The sequence below is a fragment of the Fukomys damarensis genome, unplaced genomic scaffold (genome assembly GCF_012274545.1).
Source record: "Fukomys damarensis isolate Sample0158 unplaced genomic scaffold, DMR_v1.0_HiC HiC_scaffold_32, whole genome shotgun sequence".
NCBI lineage: Eukaryota > Metazoa > Chordata > Mammalia > Rodentia > Bathyergidae > Fukomys > Fukomys damarensis.
This window is the reverse complement of record NW_022900944.1, coordinates 3,902,418-3,909,266: the sequence shown is the minus strand read 5'-3', so window position 1 is coordinate 3,909,266 and position 6,849 is coordinate 3,902,418. Positions and strand designations below refer to the sequence as shown.

Below are 6,849 nucleotides of genomic sequence, written 5' to 3'. Positions count from 1 at the left end.
TAGGACTTGAAATACCTCATTCCAGGCTCTCCTTGACCTGAGGGTTTGTGTTGAAAAATCTGCTGTGATTCTGATGGTCTTTCCTTTGCATGTGATTTGTTTCTTTTCTCTTACTGCTTGTAGTATTTTGTTCTTCTGTTGGGTTTCTGGGATCTTGATTATTATATGTCTAGGTGTAGATTTTTTTTGATTGTAGCTAGTTGGTGTCCTATATGCCTCGCTTATCTCTATGTCTAATTCTTCCCCTCTGTTTGGGAAGTTTTCTGTCATTAATTCTGTGAACAGCTCTTTTAAGTCATTTTCATTTTCTCCTGGTACTTCTTGGATTCCTATCAGTCTTATGTTATTTTTCTTTGCATCATCTAGAAGTTGTTGGATTGATTTCTCATGCTCCCTGAATGTTTTTAAGAGACCTCTCTTTTCATGGTCACTGTCTGCTATCCTATCTTCTATATTTGAGATTCTATCTTCACAATCTTTTATTTAGTTGCCTATGCTTTCAATAGAGTTTTTAATCTCCTGGATATCTGTTTGAATCTGTTTAATGGATTCCATTTCTTTCCTTTGGTGGGTGTTCATTGTTTCCGTTTCTTTCTTATTGTGGGCCTTCATGGTTTCTATTATGTTCCCAAGCTCATCTATGTTTTTGTCAGTTTCTGTTCTGGATTCTCAAATCATGTCTTTCATTTTGCACCATCTCTATGGTTATCTGGGAAATAATTTCTGTTTTGAATTTTTCTAGAGCTTGATTGATCAGTTTTTTCACTTCCTGTGCTGTGAGTTCTGAGTGTCCTGGAGGTCCACTATCTGATTTTTCATCTTCCTTTGCCATACTGTTTGCCATTGGTTGACTGGAAGTCTGTCTTTGTGGTTTGCTTAAGTGTTTTCTCATCTTTATTTTTGCTGTTGGGTTGACCTTGATTCAATCTCTGGGTCATTAAATCTTCCTGATATGGTTGCATCCCAGCCTTTGATTCTCTAATGACTTGCAGACATTCTCATTTTCATAATTGAGAAAACAACTCATCAAATCAATCCCTATCCTTTATCCCTATTGATACAATCAGAAACATAATAGGATCAATCACCACCCTTTATAGCCTGCCACGCCTCAGCAAAGTGCATCCTAGGACTGCCTCAGTCAGTGGATCTAATAGCAGGGGTGGGTGGGCAATGGTGCTCAGTGGCGCCCATGCTGCTTCCCTCCTGCCACTGTGTCTGAGCCAATCAGTGGTGCCTGCTGGAAACAGCATTGCTCCAGAGGAGGCCGCTCAGGAGAGAGGCTCTGAGTCCAAGCCGGGGTGATGATGTTAAACTCACCTGCCTGGTGCTGTGTTGGAGCCAATCAGCACCCACTGGAAATGGCATGGCTCCAGAGGAGTTTGAGTTCTTTATATATGCTAGATAGTAGTCCTTTGTCTGAGGAAGAGCTGGTAAAATCTTTTTCCCACATTGTAGGTTGTCTCTTACCTCTATTGGTGGTTTCTCTTGCAGTGCAGAAGCTTTTTAAAAAGCTGAGATCCCAGTTTTTGATTCATTGTGGTAATTCCCAGGATACTGAGGATTTGTTCATAAAGTCTTTTCGTATGCCAGTGTCTTCAAGAGTTCTACCTAGATTATTTTCCAGTAAATTTAGTGTTTCCATTTTAATATTTAGATCTTTACTCCACTTGGATTTTAGTTTAGTGTATGGTGAAAGATATGGATCTAGTTCTAATCTTTGGCAGGGTGAAAGCCAGTTTTTCCAACACCATTTATTAAAGAGGCTATCTTTCCTCAAGTGAGAATGGTTGGCTCCTTTTTCAAAGATGAGGTATCTGAGCACATCTGGATTTGTTTCTCCATCTTCTAATCTATTCCACTGATCCTTGGATCTGTTTTTGTTTTTGTTTTTTTGCCAGTACCTTACTGTTTTTATCACAGTGGCTTTGTAGTATAGTTTCAAGTTTAGGGATTGTTATACACCCTGCCATGTCTCTGTTGCCTAGAATAGTTTTTTATATTCTAAGTTTCTTCTGGTTCTAAATGATTTTTTTTCCAGTACTGGGGATTGAACTCAGGACCTTGTGCTTGTGAGGCAGGCACAGTGCCACTGAGACAAATCTCTGGCCCCCAAATGAATTTTTGGATTATTTTCTCTAGTTCTTTGGGATTTCAATCTGGATTGCTTGAATCTGTAAAGCAGTTCTGGAAGTATGGCCATTTTCTCTATGTTGATTCTTCCTTCCCAGGAACAAGGGATGTCTTTCCATTTTCTTATATCCTCTTCAATCACTTTTTTCAGAGTGCTATAGTTTTCAGTGTAGAGGTCTTTTGTCTCCCTTACCAGGAAGAGAGAAGGAGTCAAAGACAAGACTATACCCTTCCAGTTTGTACCATTCTGACCAGGCCCTACCTCCTAATGATTCAGTAAGCTATGAATTTATCAGTGAGTTAACCCATGGTTAGTATAGCTCCCTCATGATTCAGTCATCTTACAAAATCCTCACCTCTGAACACAAAATACTTTAGGAGGACATTTTAGATCTAAATCATAGCAAAAGGAATATCTAATATATAGATGTTATATAGCATATCTATAATATCTTTAAGGAGATTCTTACAAATCAATAAGAAAAGAAGATGAGAATCTCAATAGAAAAATGCTCTAGGGACAGGGATTTGGCCCAGTGGTTCCACCACCTGCCTCACAGGTGCAAGGCTCCAACTTCAAGCTCTGGTACCAAAAAAAGAAAAAAAGAAAAATGCTCTAAAAGATTTAGCAAGAAATTCACAGAAGTATAGATATAAATGGACAAGGAACATTAGAGATCAGTGTTTTAAAAATACATTTTAATTTTCATTGTCATATAGTAATCATATTTATAGAATACATGTAACATTTTAATACATCTATATAAGATATGATAATTAGATCAAGGTAATTGGCATATATCTCAGATGTTAATCATTTCTTTGTGTTAGAAACATTCAAAATCCTCTCTCCTACCTATTTAAAATTTTAATTAATTATTGTGAACCATAGTTATCCCACTATGCCACAAACTATTAGAAATTATGTATTTGACCACACTCCTGTACTAATAATCACTGTGTTCCTGTCCCCCATCCTCCACACCCTCCCTGAGTTCTGGTAACCCCTGTTCTATTTCTACTCCTTTAAGATTAATTTTTGTATTCCACATGGAAGTGAGAATTTGTAGTGTTTGTCTTTCTGTGCCTGACTTATTCCAATGTCCATAATATCTTCCAGTTTCATCCATGTTGCTGCAAATGACAAGATTTCATTCTCTTTATAGCTGAATAATATTTATTGTATATATACAAGGTGTGAGCAAAAAAGCGATGTGTGTTTAAATAGGAAAAATTATCACAGTAAAAGAGAAATTGCCCTTCATTGCCATTAATATCCCTCAGAATACAGTACTCCTCCTCGTGTGAACATTCCTATCGCTCTTGACACTTTCTGAAGCATCTCTGGAAGTCCTTCTTCATGTCTGTGTTGTGTTGTCCTGGCTGCCTCAGTGTCCTGAATTGACACAAAATGTTTAGCTTGCACGGTCAGTCGGACTTGGGGAAGGGTTAGTAGTCACATGGTACCAGATCCCATGAACACACTAAATGAGACAGACTGCAATGTTGTTTTTTATGATCCTGCCTTCCTATTGGATGGTACTGGGCAGCAGCACTCAACTGTATTTTCTTATCATACTGTTTACAGTATGAAAGAGGACTTCTAGAACTGCTTTAGAAAGTGACAAGAATAATGGGATAAATCTGCAAAGTGAGGGGAAAGATTTTGAGAGGGATTAGTGGCAATGTGTCTTTTACTGTGATAACATTTTAAAATTTATCAGAGTTTTAATCACTCCTTGAATATCATATTTTACTTACCCATTGATGGACCTATAAGTGGATTCTGTATCTTAGCTATTACAAATAATACCACAATAAACATGGAAATACAGATATGAACATGGGAATACAGATATCCTTCCAAATATTAATTTCAATTCAATTCATTTGAATATATATACCTCATTGTGGGATTGCTGGATCATATAGTAGTTTGATTTTTAGATTATCCTTCCAAATATTAATTTCAATTCAATTCATTTGAATATATATACCTCATTGTGGGATTGCTAGATCATATAGTAGTTTGATTTTTAGATTGAGAGAGAGAGAGAGAGAGAGAGAGTGTGTGTGTGTGTGTGTGTGTGTGTGTGTGTGTGTGTGTGTGTAGTATTGGGGACAGAACCCAGGGCCTTTGCAGTGAGCTATATCCCAACACTTTTTAGTTTTATTTCAAGACCGGCTCTCATTAAGTCTCTAAGTTACCTGGGATGGGCTTAAATTTGCAGTCTTCCTCTCTCAGCCTTCCGGAGTACTGGGATTACAGGCACGTGCCCTATACTTGGTTCATTTTTAGTTTTTTGAGAACCTTCATATTGTTTTCCATAAGGCTATACTAATTCACATTCCCACAATTATAGTTTATATCTAGATGTCTCCCCAAAGCCCCATGCACTCATTGGTGGGGCTTTGGAGAGGTGATTGGGATCATAAGTGCCTGATACTCATCACTGAATTAACCCACTGCCAGGTTTATAGTTAAACATGATGTTGGGTGCTAAAGCCTGGTTGAAAGATGTGGATCATTGGGGGTGAGGTTCTGGAAAGGTCAGGCTACCTCCCTCCTCCCTCTCTCTGATTCCTTCCATCATGCTATGAGCTGTTTCACCTCTGCCATGCCCCTCTGCCATGAGGTTTTACCTTGGAGCCAGTGGACTATGAGACTGAAAGCCCTTATAAACCACAAGCCAAAATAAGCTTTTTCTCTTTTAAGTTGACAGTGTCTGGTATTGTGTCTCAGTGGAAAGAAAGTAACTAAGACAAATTTTGGTATCAGATAATGAGGTTGTGACTGAACCTGATCATGTGATTTAGCAGCCTTTGGGACTGGTTCATTGGAGGAATTTGGACAGGTTCAGAAATGTCTGAGAAGCAGCCCTATAATGCTATAAGCCAAGCTTGAGGGGAGATGCTGGTCAGAGAGATAAGACATAAGAAGACCAGAATGCTGATTTTTTAAAAAAGCAGATGGAAAAGACCAGGTTCAGCAAGTTTCAGTTTGGAACAAGGTAGTTGTTCTTCAGGTCATGTGTGTTATGCTCTGGAAGAAAATTTATCTATATTTTGCTGTCCTTAGACAGTAGGCCTGTCTTGAGACTCTGCTGGAGATTAAGAGTAAGGGCTACAAACAACTGAGTGTAGTAGAGGAAATTTCAAGGCAGCCAAATATTGAGGTTATGGCTTGGGTACTGTTGGGAGCTTTTGCCAGTTTTACATTAAGAATCAAGAGCAAACAGCCAAGCTGAATGATTTTTAAAGTTTTGAATACGACCAGAAAAGAAGCTCAGGCAAAGCTGTGCTGTGCTGTGCAAAGACACAACAGAGGAGAGGTTGGTTGCTGAAAAGATTAGCACTGAAAAGAAGCCAACTACTTTACAACAGGAAAATGGAAAAATGGTGGTTTAAGAGCATGTATGGAATCAGTAAGACCCCATCCTTGCAGGCTCAAGAGTGCAAAAGTGAAGACTTTTCTTTGAGAAGAGAGCCCCAGGGCATGATGTTCAAGAAAGGCAGCCTAGGAAATTGATTCCCCAGAATTCAGTTCACCCTGCTCAGCCACCCTATTACTCTGAGGCCTCTGCAACACAAGCAGGAGGAGAAAGAGCGAGTCTACTGCTTGAGCTGTCAACAGACCTTGGTGTCATCCGTGTGGTGCTGGGTTTACACTAATGCAAAATGCAAGCATTGTGGGGCCAGGAAGACTTCCAGCCAGATTTGCAAGGAGGCCTGGGAGGCCAGGCAGGGTGCCCCTGAGAGGGCAGTGGGTCAAGCTATGAGAGTGAGGTGGAAGTGCAGTGGAGGCCCCAGGATGTTCAAAAAGCCAGGAACATGGAACACTTGAGGAAAGCCACACAGAGGGAGCAGTCAGCACCATGAAGTCTACAACCACAGGCAGTGCCATAGGGATGGGGCCACCGAACCCCTTGGAGTCCACATTGCACTGTGATTTGCCCAGGGCAGTGGACAGGGAGCTATTGGGTTTGATGTTTTCCTTGCTGGACTTTGGTCTTGCTTTGGTAGCATTCCATTCTATCACCCTATTTCTCCTTTGTGGAATGGGGATGTTCACCCTGTGCCTTTATATTCTGGCAGTGTTTAACTTTTTTTTTCATTTTCGCAGGGGCTCATAGCTGAGTTCACCTTGGATGTCAAAGGAGATATTGGACTTGGAGTTTTTCAGCCCTGCTGAAACTGTTAGGACTTTGGCAACTCTTAGATGTAGGCTAAATGCATTTTGCATAGAGATGCTCATGAGTCTTTTGGGGGCTGGGGGCTGAAGGTTATGTTTTATATCCCAAGTGCTCAAGCAAACATTGGTTGGGCTTTTAGGAGGTGATTAGATCATTGGGGTATGATACTAATCATCAGTGGAGGTGATTTCACTAGGGGCATGGCCTCTTCCTTTGATTTTTCTCTCTCTCTCTCTCTCTCTGCTTTCCACTGCCATGTCATGGACTGTTTCTCTTCTGCAATGCCCCTCTGCCATTCTGCCCTGCCTTTCACCCACATATGGCCTGAAATACAAAGTATGAGCCAAAATAAACCTCTCCTCCTTTAAGTGGTGGGTGTCAGGTATTGTGGCTTAGCAGTGAGAGAGTATCTAAGACACCCATCAGAAATATTTAGCATTATCTGTTTAAAATGCTATGAGTTAAAAACACTGAGATATTTTTTACCTATGAGATTCAAAAATATGAAATGATCAGTTCTTAT

General features: G+C 40.0%; 1 pseudogene; it reads left to right on the top strand.

Moving 5' to 3' along the window:
- Nucleotides 1–6,325, top strand: part of LOC104875942 — a 22,789-nt pseudogene extending 16,464 nt beyond the window's left edge.
- The last annotated feature ends 524 nt before the right edge of the window (nt 6,326–6,849 follow it).